The sequence below is a fragment of the Stegostoma tigrinum genome, chromosome 15 (assembly GCF_030684315.1).
Source record: "Stegostoma tigrinum isolate sSteTig4 chromosome 15, sSteTig4.hap1, whole genome shotgun sequence".
In the NCBI taxonomy this organism is placed as follows: Eukaryota; Metazoa; Chordata; class Chondrichthyes; order Orectolobiformes; family Stegostomatidae; genus Stegostoma; species Stegostoma tigrinum.
This window is the reverse complement of record NC_081368.1, coordinates 30,726,673-30,740,930: the sequence shown is the minus strand read 5'-3', so window position 1 is coordinate 30,740,930 and position 14,258 is coordinate 30,726,673. Positions and strand designations below refer to the sequence as shown.

Genomic DNA, 14,258 nt, shown 5'->3' with positions numbered 1-14,258 from the left:
CTTCAGACATTGTTTTTTTGTTTACATTTTATGGTGTTTTCCATTTTATTTCCTGCGATTGTGTTCGTTTTACGGTAGTTATGGTATTCTGCTTTGTATCAGTGAGAAGCTCTACTGTGGTAGCAAGAACTAATTCCAGGTTTGACCATGAATTTTTATGCCCTGTTTGGCTGGTTCTCAAATTATTATAGTGCATGCTGAATTGCTGTAGAATTCATACCTTTTCAATGGTTTTGTACCAGGTGGTAACATTGCAAGAGCTTGGCTGTGTTGTTTATTCTGCATTTCACCTGCTCTTTCCACTATATAGTGCAATGAAATTTGTTGGCTTCTCCACCACCGTGTATGGGTACAGTTCAACATTATTGGAAGTCATGATAGAGTGAATTTGACAATTTCTGGTTCCCAGCATTTTAGAAGCATTGAGGCAGTAATTGGAATGAACTTAAATCCAATTTGCATTTCAGCCTCACGGCACACAATTGTTGAACCAATCTATACAGTCCTTAATTTGCCATTCTCCTGTGTGTTTATATTGGTAGCACTTCACTCAATAGTTTCTGATCTGTGCATTTGGGATGCTCTGGGATCCACCTAATTTACACTGTAGGACAGATTTTACAACACCAGCAGGAATACTGAAACAATTGTTTATTTGCACAATGCAGTTTTTAATTTTCTGACTTACATAAAATCAAAATGCCCCCAGACAAGTTTGCAGAGAAAAACTAGCTGAGGGGTCAGCTGGGACTCATAATCACTGGTTAATACTTGTGTTTGGTTTCAGTGAAGACAAAAATCACACAGTATAAAGCCAGTACTATTCCCAAAGTTGTCGTTTTCTGACAAGTGTATTACGTTAAATTCATCCCTTTCTTGGGTTCACATTGTAAACGTAAAATATTCTCAAGGTCAATCAATGATAGTTTAAAAATGTAAGAGCTGAGGCTCCTTCTTTTGGAGCAGAATGACCAAATAAATCAACTGACAACAGGGCCATTTCAAGCATCAAAGAGTTAATTGTTTTACACTAGTGGGGAGAAAACCTCTGGGCTCATAGAACGCAGTTATCCGTTGGATATCCCTTTATTGACTGTATGCTTAAAACTCCATTTTGGATAACCTGTGCCTGTGATTACCTGGGAATCCTAACTGATGTGGGTCAGATGCCGTTCCCTTCCGTCGTACGATCAGACTTTGGATCAGTGTGGTATGGAGGCTTCTCTCAGAACTTCTCCTCCAGGATGTTCTTTTTCAAACTTTGTGTCTGCGCAAACATCAGCTGCAATTTCACGACTTATTCAGCAAGACTGTATTTTGTATACATTTCACAAGATCTTTGTGTGTTCTTTTAGCTTTTGCCACCTTGGATATACTCCTATGAAGGTTATAATTACACTAGTTTAGAGATTAATTTCAAATATCAGACTGCAGATGCTGCTTTTTTAGTAAAATATCTTCCTCAGCCATTTTATGTCGACTGAAAATGTTCAGCCATTTATGCTGCTTCTGCCATGGGTATTCCTCAGATTCGCCTCTTCCTTGCATTGGACCTCCCCTTAATGCTGTTAAGAATTTTTTGCTGTAAAATGGAATCACACTTCAAGATGTCAAGCCAGGCATACACCCTTGCGATGCTTTTCAATTTGCATTTCAGGGAACACGAACACAGAAATGCTGGGGAACATTACATTGTAATGAAATAATGACCTTTGTTTTGGAAGGATGACAGATAGAAAAGACAATCAAGTGAGTAAAAAGTGGACCTCATGAAAGAGATGAACTTGGAGAAGATGGAAAAGAAATTAGAAAATGTCATTGATATCTATAGACAATGGATACATTAATAAAGTAATGGCAGAATCAATAACCTGAACAATCCCAGTCTTGAAGATGAAAAATTTGTCACCCCTTTCATCAAATTGTTGAATTTTACAGAGCTGGGTCAGTGCAATCTCAGCTATCCTGCAGAATGTCCAACCTTTAGGAAGAAGGTCAATGACCTTTTACACTCGACCAGCATATGTCACCATCTTTTTTTTTCTGATAACTAATACTCACTATCTCTGCTACAGTCCTCCCCTCCCACTGAGAGTCATGCTCAGCCACCCTCACTATCTCCTACAACGTCTTCCTTCACTTGCTGTCATCCACTCCAGTTCTCAATGCCACTAACCCCACTTGCTTTCTGTGCTGCCTGTTCACTCACTTGGGAATTCTAAATAGCTGCACGAACAGCTCTGGTAACTACATTTATATTGTGTAATTCTTGGTTTCTGTGCTCCCTTTTTGAGGAGAAAAGCAGCTCCTAATAAGGCAGAAGGGTGGACTGCACTATGTTTTCGTCCTCAGCTTTGTATAGATAGCATCCAGACTGTAACCATCCTTAATGGCTAGCTGACCGTGACCAAGATCCCTAACTGGTGTCAGGGGGCTGCCCTCAATTTTATTTTGTTGCAGCCCCTTGACTGAAGACAATTCCCCTTGACTTGACAAAATACTGACAAACGTGACGAGCTTCCTGGCTCTGTAACTGCACTATATCACAAGGCGATATGAGGCAGGGCTTTGCTGGGTGCTCCTCCTCTCCCCACCCCGCCACCACACCTGAGTGCATGATGTCCTTGCAGCATTGAAATGCAGAAGCATCCTGTCAATGAGTTGGAGATAGTGTCAAAAAGCTTCTCACAGGCTGGCAATGTCTGAGCGTGAGTTGTATGAGGCCAGTGCCCATGGAGCATGGCCTGAACTATTAGTGCCTAGTAACCAACAAGGAGATCTTTTGGAGCAAATGGTGAGCTGAGGCTGCTATGCTCTGACTTCCATGCCAAGAATTCTCAATATCTAGCATTTTTGGTGTATTCGGTAAAACAGGAAGCAAGATATAAATGACGTGAGTTGCAGTGTTATTAAGGCATTTAACAAGCTATAACTCCCCTTCAGGGCAAATTGCTGCTGCCGAGCAAGAAACTTGCCTCCCTGCTTGGCAGTTATGTAAAAGATACAGCAAGTTGATCCTTGTGTTGAGAGGCCTTACTGGACTGCTTGCATGATCATGTCACAAATCTTACCAACATCTACATTGTTCAGGCTGCTATTGGATTCTGCCCCTGTATCAGGCATACAAAATGGCACACTGTGCTTAGTTGGAGCTAGTTTTGTGTGACTGGTATCTGAGTGCTTTCTCAAGAAAATCTTGTCAACACTCCTTAATTTTGATTAGTATTATGTTTTAACTGACGTGCTGCAGCTGCATGTTTAAAATGATTGGAAGCATGTCTTGTGGCTCGTTTAAGGGGGTTAAAAAGAGAAAGTTGATTCACCCCTCTTCACCTGCTCACCCAACTTCAATTTCAGAGTAGAAAAATTTCTTACTTTATACATTAATAGAAAATGTTTTATGTGCAAGCCATGTGAACAGTTAACTATTCTCTTCAGTTAACTCTTTGTTGAAGTCCACCAGAGTCTTTAATTCGATCACTTTTGTGTGTGCGCTGTGTGTCTGGCATAATGTTTAGATTTTTGGGGATGAATGTGAGAATAAACAAAATCCTTTTTAATCAAACCTCAAAGAGTCTGCTGTTCTTATTTTAAATTGACTACACATTCAGTGGACTGAAAAACAAATAATTTACCTTCTGGAAATCACCACTAAACAGGACAGAAAGGTAAGGGAATGGGAAGTTTTATTTATTGACATCTGTCCTGCCCTCTCTTTTTAAATAAAACAACTGGCTGTCATTCATTTATTTGTGCTTTAATGCAGTTATATTTGCAGTCACTCGAATCAGATCCAAATATGTTCCTTTTACCTGAATTGATTTCGCCCACTATTCAAAAGTGTATGAGTGTTCTGTGCACAACTTAATGGTGTCCTAAGTATTTTTAGTATGTTGTTTGTGCTCTACTATGTAGAGATGTGTAATCTTATTGTTAAATTAACCTATGGAGAGCTCTGTCACTTTTTTGAATGTTACCCGAGGCATGTAACAAAGAATCAAAGAAACCTACAGCGCAGGAACAGGCCCTTCGGCCCTCCAAACCTGCGCCAATCAAGATCCTCTGTCTAACCTGTCATCTATTTTCTAATGGTCTGTGTCCATTTTGCTCCCTGCCCATCCATGTACCTGTCCAAATATATCTTAAAAGACGCTAACGTGTCTGCGTCTACCACCTCCGTTGGCAATGCGTTCCAGGCGCTCACCACCCTCGGTGTAAAGAACTTTCCATGCATATCTCCCTTAAACATTCCTCCTCTCACTTTGAACTCATGACCCCTAGTAATTGAGTCCCCCACTCTGGTGGGGGGAAAAAGCTTTTTGCTATCCACCCTGTCTATACCCCTCATGATTTTGTAGACCTCAATCGGGTCCCCCCTCAATCTCCGTCTTTCTAATGAAAATAATCCTAATCTATTCAACCTCTCTTCGTAGCTAGCACCCTCCATACCAGGCAACATCCTGGTGAACCTCCGCTGCACCCTCTCCAAAGTATCCACATCCTTTTGGTAGTGTGGCGACCAGAACTGTACACAGTACTCCAAATGTGGCAGAACCAACGTCCTATACAACTGCAACATGACCTGCCACCTCTTGTACTCAATACCCCGCCCAATGAAGGAAAGCATGCCATATGCCTTCTTGACCACCCTATTGACCTGCGTTGTCACCTTCAGGGAACAATGGACCTGAACACCCAGATCTCTCTGTTCACTAATTTTCCCTAGGACTTTTCCATTTACTGTATAGTTCGCCCTTGAATGTGATCTTCCAAAATGCATCACCTTGCATTTGCCCAGATTGAAATCCATCTGCCATTTATCTGCCCAACTCTCCAGTCTATCTGTATTCTGCTGTAATTTCTGACAGTCCCCTTCACTATCAGCTACTGCACCAATCTTAGTGTTATCAGCAAACAAAGATGTAGAAATGTGCTAGTAACAGAGGAATACAAAGAAATGAGCACTTAAGCTACAAGTGATGTGTGCTTGCTGTGGCAAGATGTTTCCATTTCATTTTGAGATATGTAATATTCTTTGGCAGAGAACTCGATCTGAAATTGTCTGCATTTAGCTGAATTCCAGTATTCAGTGAACTCGTGATAATTGCATTTGTCATTCCTCGTGTGTGAAAGCATTCAAAATGACTGAAGTGTCTACTATGAGTGTCTACTAGTTTCAGAATGAGAACAGTGCAATTCTCAAGAGATCTTGACATTAACTATTCTAGTTTCGCTGTTATTAAGTGTGAAGGTCCAGAGGTAGAAGTGAGCCATCAAATTGAAAACATTCACTGACCTCTCTTTTAACATGAGTAGCTATAATTGTCCTGGAATTATGGTGCCATATTGAAATATAATGGGTCAGCTTTCACAAGTGGGCCCATGCCGCACATTTCAATTTTGTGCACTGCAAGATCAGTCTGAATACAGGCCATGATAATGAAATGTGAGGCTGGATGAACACAGCAGGTCCAGCAGCATCTCGGGAGCACAAAAGCTGACGTTTCGGGCCTAGACTCTTCATCAGAGAGGGGGATGGAGTGAGGGTTCTGGAATAAATAGGGAGAGGGGGGAGGCCTACTCTACTCTTTCACAAGGTCCTCCCCAGTTGACTCACTTTCCTGTTTTCTTTTGAGGCTTCAGTTACAATCCTCCTCCAGCCTTACTGCAGCGGCCTTCCCTTCCAGTCCCCCTGCTAATTCTGGACAACTTCTGGTGTTGTAGTGGCTTTCAGCTCATGAAAGTGAGAAATTCCACTTAGAGGGCCCAATAGCAATAACAGCTGACTGACTGACTGATTATCTGTGTCTGATTAGAATTCAATCCTGAAAAGGCTCCTGAAAATTGCCACAGTGGGGTATCCATTCACTCCACATCCAATAGATGGATTCACTTCTGTAATCATGAAATACCATGCAGAACATGGATCTAAGGTGTCTGACAGCATAGCTGTCAATGAAGGATGAAAGAATAAGAAGAGGTTTGCAGAGTGAAAGGACACTGGAGATTAGGAGCAACGAGACTATAATGCCCAGAAATTATCATTTAAACAAACATGGAATTTTAGTTTCAAGGGAACATTGTGGTGAATGTTAAAAATGGGAATTGTTGTCAAGTGTGGCTTTGGTATAGGATACAGTCTAGGCGGCCCAGAGTTTGGTATCCATGAATGTTATGGAGAATGGAGACTGATCAAAAAATCACCAGGAGTGTGGCAATGCTGTTTGCTGTTAGTGAACAGATGAGTAACAGTCTGTGGTGTGGTGGAAATCAATAAGATTGCATTGATTGCTATAGGAACACTGGACTTCCAAGCTGAAGTAAGCTGATTGGTGCAGCAGGATCTAAAGACAATCAGTAAGACCTTGGCTGACTGCATCCCAAAACCTTTGCTCTTTCCATGTAAGAGGTAAGGGTTGGAAGGTAAAGTGGTTCACATTACAAACACTGGATCATGTTAAGTTCAGCTTGGTTTTAATTAATGGAATTGTAAATTCATTATCTGAGAGTAGAAAATGCTGCTGGGACAAATAAAATTTGCTGGGATTTGAAAAGAGACAAATAATTGTTAATCAAATGGGTATGATGAGTGACAAACTCAAACACTAATTTTATTTTCACTTTGATCCGAATGGATCTGTTGCGTATTTTCAGCAATGTATGCATTCATTCCACATGTTCAACATTTGTGTTTTTCATTTTCTTTTGATCTCAACTTATTATCTCAAATTTGTTGTACACAGTAGATGTTATAAATCTTATGTAAATTATGCTAATTACCTTCTAGTCTATTCCTGCAGGTCTACAACTACCCTATCTTGCAATACACTGATGGAATATTATTAAATTATGCAGATTGGATATTTTCATTTTAGATTGTGTTAATTGAAATGCCATAAATACCTGTGACGAGAGACACTAACTTACATTGCATCTCCCAAACTTCTCTGTTTTGAAAAGGTGCAGATAATGCTACTCAACGTGTGGAGCCAAGAAAAAAGTAGATTTCAGGCAAAGTTGAGTTTGGAGGCTGCAAGAATTTTGGTCATTGCCACACAATATCAGTCGGTTTTCATTTAAATGCTTCATATTGTGTCTTTACATTTTCTGCTTTCATATTGGCTCCGGGTTTTGTAATGGTTACAATGGCAAGACTGTATTTGCCATCATTAATCCAATGAAACAAACAGTAAATTTGAGGCTCTGCACATCTACAAAATAATGTAGAGATCAGAAACTGCTTTCCGAATCAATGCTTCTCCACGTGGTGCACTTTTGAGACAATTCCATACTGTAATTAATGAAAGTGATTGAGCTGATGAGATTGTACTCTTAGGCTATTATTCTAAATGTACTTTTGTAGTTAGTAGAATGTATCTTAACTGATCGCGGAGCAAGTGGTATATTAGTTAGGTTGCTGGACCAGTAGTCCAGAAGTTTAAACTAATGTTCTTAGGACATGAGTCATAATCCCATCATGACAGCTGATGGAATGTAAATCAATTAATAAAAACTGCAATCTAATGGTGACCATTATGGATTTGTTGTAAAAACCATCTGGTTCACTCGAATCCTCTTAAGGGAGAAAATCTGCAATCCTAACCTAGTTTGACCGTCATGTAACTCCTTACCCACAGCAATGTGATTAACTCATAATTGCCCCCCATAGGGGTAATTAGGGATAGTAACATTCTGCCTTTGGCTAGTAATGCATCAATTCCAACTAAAATTCTTCTTTAAAAGATTGTGTTTACTTTTATTTTAACTTCTGTAATATTACAGCAAAACAGATGGTTATGACTGTAGTGGCTTTTTTGTGCTTGCTATACATAACACTGAAGTACACGGATTCTGTTTGAACTTGAAGGTGTTTGGTGAGCTTTTTTCACAGCTAAAACAATACAGGCAGAATAGAATAATCTACACCCATTCCTTGTTTAAAGTGCTCAAACAGTGACTGTGAACATAATGTCATAATTTGGTCATAATATAACATTCAGGTACCTGGTTGATTTTAAAAATGGATTTTCTTAAAGGGATATCACTTTTAACATGATAAGATCTTTCCCACTCCCCCACTGTTAACCCCGCCCCACACAAAAAAATCGGTCTGGTATGCAACAAGTGAAAAAACAAATTAGGCAGACTTTTCATCAGAAAAGCTGTCTCCTATAGATTGTCGTTCCACATTTTGCAAAAGAAAGATATTCTGCATTTCTGACAGACGATGCTGACTATGACTTCAGAAATGCAGAGTTGTACGTCAATCCTGACAGGTCCTTCATGGAGTCGAATTGTCAGAGGAAGGTAAGTCAAACCCCTTCCCCTTCCCCTCCACCCTCCCACCCCTTTATTACACCCATTTGTCAATGTATTCTTTAGCTTTAAATGTCCAGCATTGGAGGGGTGGGGGTTGGGGGGAGTAGTGATGTGGTGGTGGACTGCACGTGTTCGGTCTCAGCAGGATGGGCAGAATCTGGAGGGTGTAGGTGTTTTGGGACTTTATAGTTGACAGAAGTTAGAGGTCAGTTTAATGGTTACTTGGGAGTTGAACTGGGTACTTGATCGTCTGAACCAGTATGAAGTGCTGGAGAACCTCAGCAGGCCAGGCAACATCTATGGAGAAATAGTTGAATTAGATTGCCTTTGCTTGTGCTTGCTTTCAGCAAAACCTGCCTATTTTTGAGAATCCACAACAACAGCTTACATCTGTTTTGCCTCATTTAGATTCACTTTGTCTTTTGGACTGTGCACCCTCAACATTTGTTACAGTCGCTCTTCTTCCATATTTGTCAATAAAATAAATATCACCATTTTCCAGCCTTGTTGATCTCCTGAAAAGCAGTCATGGGACTCAATATAAGATAGCAAAGTGTGGAGCTGGATGAACACAGCAGGCCATGCAGCATCTTAGGAGCACAAAAGCTGACCTTTCGGGCCTAGACATCAGACTCAAATCTGTTTCTCTGTCTATTGATGTCACCAGACTTCCTGAGCTTTTCCAACATTTTCTGATTTTAGTTCAGATCTCCAGCATGTGTAGCATTCTGCTTTTACTCAATGCTTTTTTTCCTGTGTAACTCTTAACTAGAGTAGAACCAGTTGATGTCAGAGGATTCCATGCATAGGGGAACTGCCCAGCAGAAATATTGATTTCCCTGGCAATGTCTTTGGCTACCTATGGTGGTGATTCTATAGTGAGGTGAATCGACAAAAGATGGTTCCTGAAGATTAGCGACTTAGAAATTATTAGGGTCAGGCATAGACGGAAGTAAGGCAGTGGTGGTTCTGAACCAACACAGATGGACTTATCTTTTAAGCTATTTATCTTTTCAGTCTTTCTCTTGTTCTTAAATTATCAATATGGCGCTGTATTGTGGTGATGAATTAAAGCTTCTATTTCACATATTAAAATACACATGACAATAAATCAAATACACAGATCAACACAGTTATACCTTTGATTTCCAATTAGCCAGATGAATGGCATAGACATCCTTCCGAATTTGGAGTGGTGAGATGTTTTTACTCGCTCCCATATCCTAGTATTAAATGTGTGTTTACTGACTTTGGGCAACTGATTTGGTTATGGAAAAAGCTTGTTGTCGATTGTTACCATGAGCCAGAAACTTAACTGTATCAACCTATAGACAGACTCACAGCAAGAGCAAGGTGGATGCTGGGAATTCTGTTGTGCATAACTCATTTGCTACTTCCCAAAGCCAGTCTACGATCAACAAGACACAAGACAAATGTGTGGTGGAATTATTTCCTCTTTCCTGGATGCATGCGTCTTCAACAACACTCAATAAACTGAGCCTTGTCCAAGATGCAGCAGCCACTTGATCAATGCACAATCCACTTTAAACGTTTACTACCTCCGTCTCTGCAGTGGCTTCAGAATGTACCAAAAGTAAGTTTCACTGCAGAAACTCACCAATCTGCTAGGACAGCACTTTCCAAGCTCATGACCTAACAACTACAATGACAGAAGCAGCAGATGCATTGGGGCAGCACCAACTGCATGTTCCTATCCACACGTCACCTGGCTTGGAACTATGTCATACTTTCTTTAATGTCACTGTGTCAAAGTGTTGGAATTCCTACCCTAATAGGAGGTGTTCCACACCAGACCACAAGTAATATGAACAGAAGAGCAAAATTAAGCCCATTGAGCTAGTTTAACATTTGATATTATCATAGCCAAGCTGATTGTGGCCTCAACTCTATATTTCTGCATGATCCAAAAAACCTTAACTAAAATGTTGATCAAAAATCTGTCCAAATAAGCCTTGAATACCTTCAATCATCCAGCCTCCCCTGGTGTTGATGAAAGAAAATTCTGAAATTTAACAAAGTGTGTAGCTGCATGAACACAGCAGGCCAAGCAGCATCTCAGGAGCACAAAAGCTGACGTTTCGGGCCTAGACCCTTCATTAGAAAAGGGGGATGGGGAGAGGGTTCTGATATAAATAGGGAGACAGAGGGAGGCGGATCGAAGATGGATAGAGGAAAAGATAGGTGGAGAGGAGAGTGGAGGTAGGGGAGGGGGATAGGTCAGTCCGGGGAGGACGGACAGGTCAAAGGGGCGGGGTGAGGTTGTTAGGTCGGAAATAGAGGTGCGGCTTGAGGTAGGAGGAGGGGATAGGTGAGAGGAAGAACAGGTTAGGGAGGTGAGGACGAGCTGGGCTGGTTTTGTGATGCAGTGGGGGGAGGGGACGAGTTGGGCTGGTTTTGGGATGCAGTGGGGGAGGAGGAGATGTTGAAGCTTGTGAAATCCACATTGATACCATTGGGCTTCAGGGTTTCCAAGTGGAATATGAGGTTCTGTTCCTGCAACCTTTGGGTGGCATCATTGTGGCACTGCAGGAGGCCCATGATGGAGATGCCATCCAAGGAATGTGAGGGGGAGTTCCAAAACCAGCCCGGCTCATCCCCACCTCCCTAATCTGTTCTTCCTCTCACCTATCCCCTCCTCCCACCTCAAGCCGCACCTCCATTTCCCACCTACCAACTTCATCCCGCCCCCTTGACCTGCCCGTCCTCCCAGACTGACCTATCCCCTCCCCACCTCCACTGTCCTCTCCACCTATCTTCTCCTCTATCCATCTTCGGTCCGCCTCCCCTTCTCTCCCTATTTATTTCAGAATCCTCTCCCCATCCCCCTTTTCTGATGAAGGGTCTAGGCCCGAAATGTCAGCTTTTGTGCTCCTGAGATGCTGCATGGTCTGCTGTGTTCATCCAGCTTCACACTTTTTGTTATCTTGGATTCTCCAGCATCTACAGTTCACAGTATCTCTGAAGTTTAACAGCCCTTTTAAGAGAAGAAATTCCTCATGATTTTACCTGGACACCCTTTGTTTTTCACCTCTACTTCCTAGATTGATGTTTTCCCCAGGAGAATGCACATCTTCCCAGCATCTACCCTGTGAAATCCCCTCAGAATCTGATGTTTTAATGAAAAGAACTGCATGCAGCCCGAGAAGATGGTTCACCATTCAGCCTCAAAGACAATCGGAGATCGACAATAAATAATGGCCTTGCCTTGCTCACATCCCTGAGTAGAATTATTTTTGTCATGAACCTCCTTCCCTTCTCCCTCTGGGGGAATAATGCCTTCATAAACCTATCCTCTTCAATTCCCTTTACAACCTCTCTGCAATAATTCTCTGCAAATGTTTACTTAAAGTTTAACACTTTGAATCTGCCTTACAGCCTTCTCTAAATATTATCCCCAACCTCTGCTAAGAGTGTAGCCTGGGATTTTGCTGAGAGCCAATGTCATGCCTTTTCCTTATCTTTCTCTCAAGCTGTATCTCTGTTCCTGCAAGTTAATCAGCTATACCAGTATAGTCACACAATCAGATGGAAACTTCTGATTCTTTTTGATTGGAAGTATAAAATCATTGTAAAATAGACATTTGTATTCTGAATGCTTTGCAAAATTTTATGCTCCTATTATTCATAGTTTGATTTGCTGTTTAACAATGGATAGACAGTTGTTCCTGAATTTTCGATTTGCCATGCAGATGGCTCAGCTACTAACCATTAGTGTGAATTCACAAAATCATTCTTAAATGTATGACAAGGAAAACACATGCAAGGGAGAAATGAGATTTGCATTGATTGGCAGGTGATGCAAATCTTTACAAAAGCAAATCAATTTCTAATCAAATGACAGCATCACTGATTAAAATATGCATTGCTTATAATGTCTTATGTTCTTCTATATTACGCGTCTAATTCCCATAACACCCACTTGGTAATTGTGGAGTGTTACTACTATCGTGCATTCAGGGCTCTTGTCTTTATTTATCCAAGTCAAAACGACTATAGGTCAAGTGTAAATTCAAATTGTTGTAGATGTTACTAACTAACGTATTAAAAGGAAATGATCAAGCTACAAATGGAAGTAAAATAAACAGCCTTTCTTTCATGGGATGCAAATAAGAAACAATAAAATCAGCTTGGAAGGGTGGAATTATTTTTGCTATGGTCCTCCCTTCCTTCTCTCTCTGTAAATGATTCCTCTTCAACTTTAATAAACCTAACGCTTTTCAAATCTCTTTCCAACCCCTCTGCACTGTTTGTCTGCACATGTTTACTTTATTTCCTAATTTGTGAATAATATTTTTAATTTCAAATTATAGTATATTCTTATCCATCTTGGATCCTCCACAAATGACAGACTGTGGTGCACCGTTGTCCTGTCCTAACGGAGTTACTTTGGGATTTTGCTGCTTGTCAATGTCATGCTTTTTTCCTTATCTTTCTCTTGAGCTCCATCTCTGTTCCTGCAAGTTAATTAACCACACAACTCCAATCACACAATCAGATGGAAATTTCTGAATCTTTTCAATTTGAAAGTGAAAAATCATTGCACAATAGACAATCAGTATAATCTGTTTCTGTTAAAAGATTACAATGGAATCCAAATGTTCCCACAAATGAATGTAAGACCGCAGCCTGTGTAATTAGAAAGTCTCCAGCAACGCATTCATTTCGTCGACTTTTGTTTGAAATTGTCTAACTTAAGCTTCTGAAAATGTTTGGCACACCCAATTAAGATATTTGCAAGGGAAAAAGGAAAGTTAATTAATGATCCGGACGATAGATGCTATGATAGGAGCAATGGTGCAGATTTCTAATCATAGGGTTAAGGGAGAATGTAGGATTGGAGTGATCAACATGTATTTTCTGTGAATCCTAGAGGAATCTTCCTATTGCTAGTAGCTTTTCAAAAATTTTGAAGCTTGTCTTGAAAAACTACTTAGTTGTTCTTCCAGGTGCGTAGCCTTTTCAGTACATTGGTTAAATGCCATGGGCGCTGCTATCTATTCTGCAGAACTTTGATTTGTGTGAATCATGAGGCACTTGCAATGAAAGATTCCAAAAAGATGTGATGGAATTGGAATGTTAAGCCCAAGCTCTGCATTTTAGTTATGCTACCTTTTCAGCTCCCCATGACTGGAGGGAGAGCAAATTATCCCTTCATCTCTAGTTTACTTACATACAATGCCATCATAAAGAAGACACTACTGAGCACCAGATGGAAAATGAGCTGGCAGTTAAGAGTTTATGGCACAGTCTGGAGCTTGAACGAGTGGTCAACAAGGAATCTCACTGATGATAATGTAGTCTGGTTCAACTGCGAGCAGCTGTTGTCTTTTTTTTCAGAATTACATACTGATATTCTCCCTACATCTGTCCTGTTTAGTTTGCCGTAAACAAGACAAGCAAACATTTCAACTCAAAATCCCTGTCACGTTGAAGTGATTAAATGTCACTCGAGCCTTTTGGGCACAGACTTTATATTGGAGCTTCCAAAATGCACACATTGCAACATAATAGCTGTCAAAGTGGCAATTTTTTTTCGCTTTTATTTTCTTTTCCTATCCTTAAGGAGGTTGGAGCCATGGTCATTGGCTGCTGTAGTGCACCTCACTCAGAGTTTTGATTTCAAATATAAGCATAATCACTGCCAACAGAATATTCAGCTGTAGAGATCACATAGCATCCATACTCATTGTGGACAATTTTGCATCTTATCCTGATACAGTTATGAGAATCAGATCATAAGATAGAGGAACAAAAATCGAGCCATCGATTCTGATCTGCCATTCAATCGTGGCTGATATATTTCTCACCCACCTCCTCCCTGTGACCATTGATCGCCTTACTAAGTAACAAGCCCTCTAGCTCTTCCTTAAATACAATCTATGATTTGGCCCTCACAGTTTTCTGTGACAGTGAATTAC

At 40.6% G+C, this 14,258-nt stretch overlaps 1 protein-coding gene across 10 annotated transcripts in view; it reads left to right on the top strand.

Annotated features, from left to right (window-relative positions):
- tenm1 (teneurin transmembrane protein 1) overlaps window positions 1-14,258 on the top strand; it is a 2,164,854-nt gene that overhangs the window by 1,293,961 nt on the left and 856,635 nt on the right. The window lies entirely within an intron of this gene.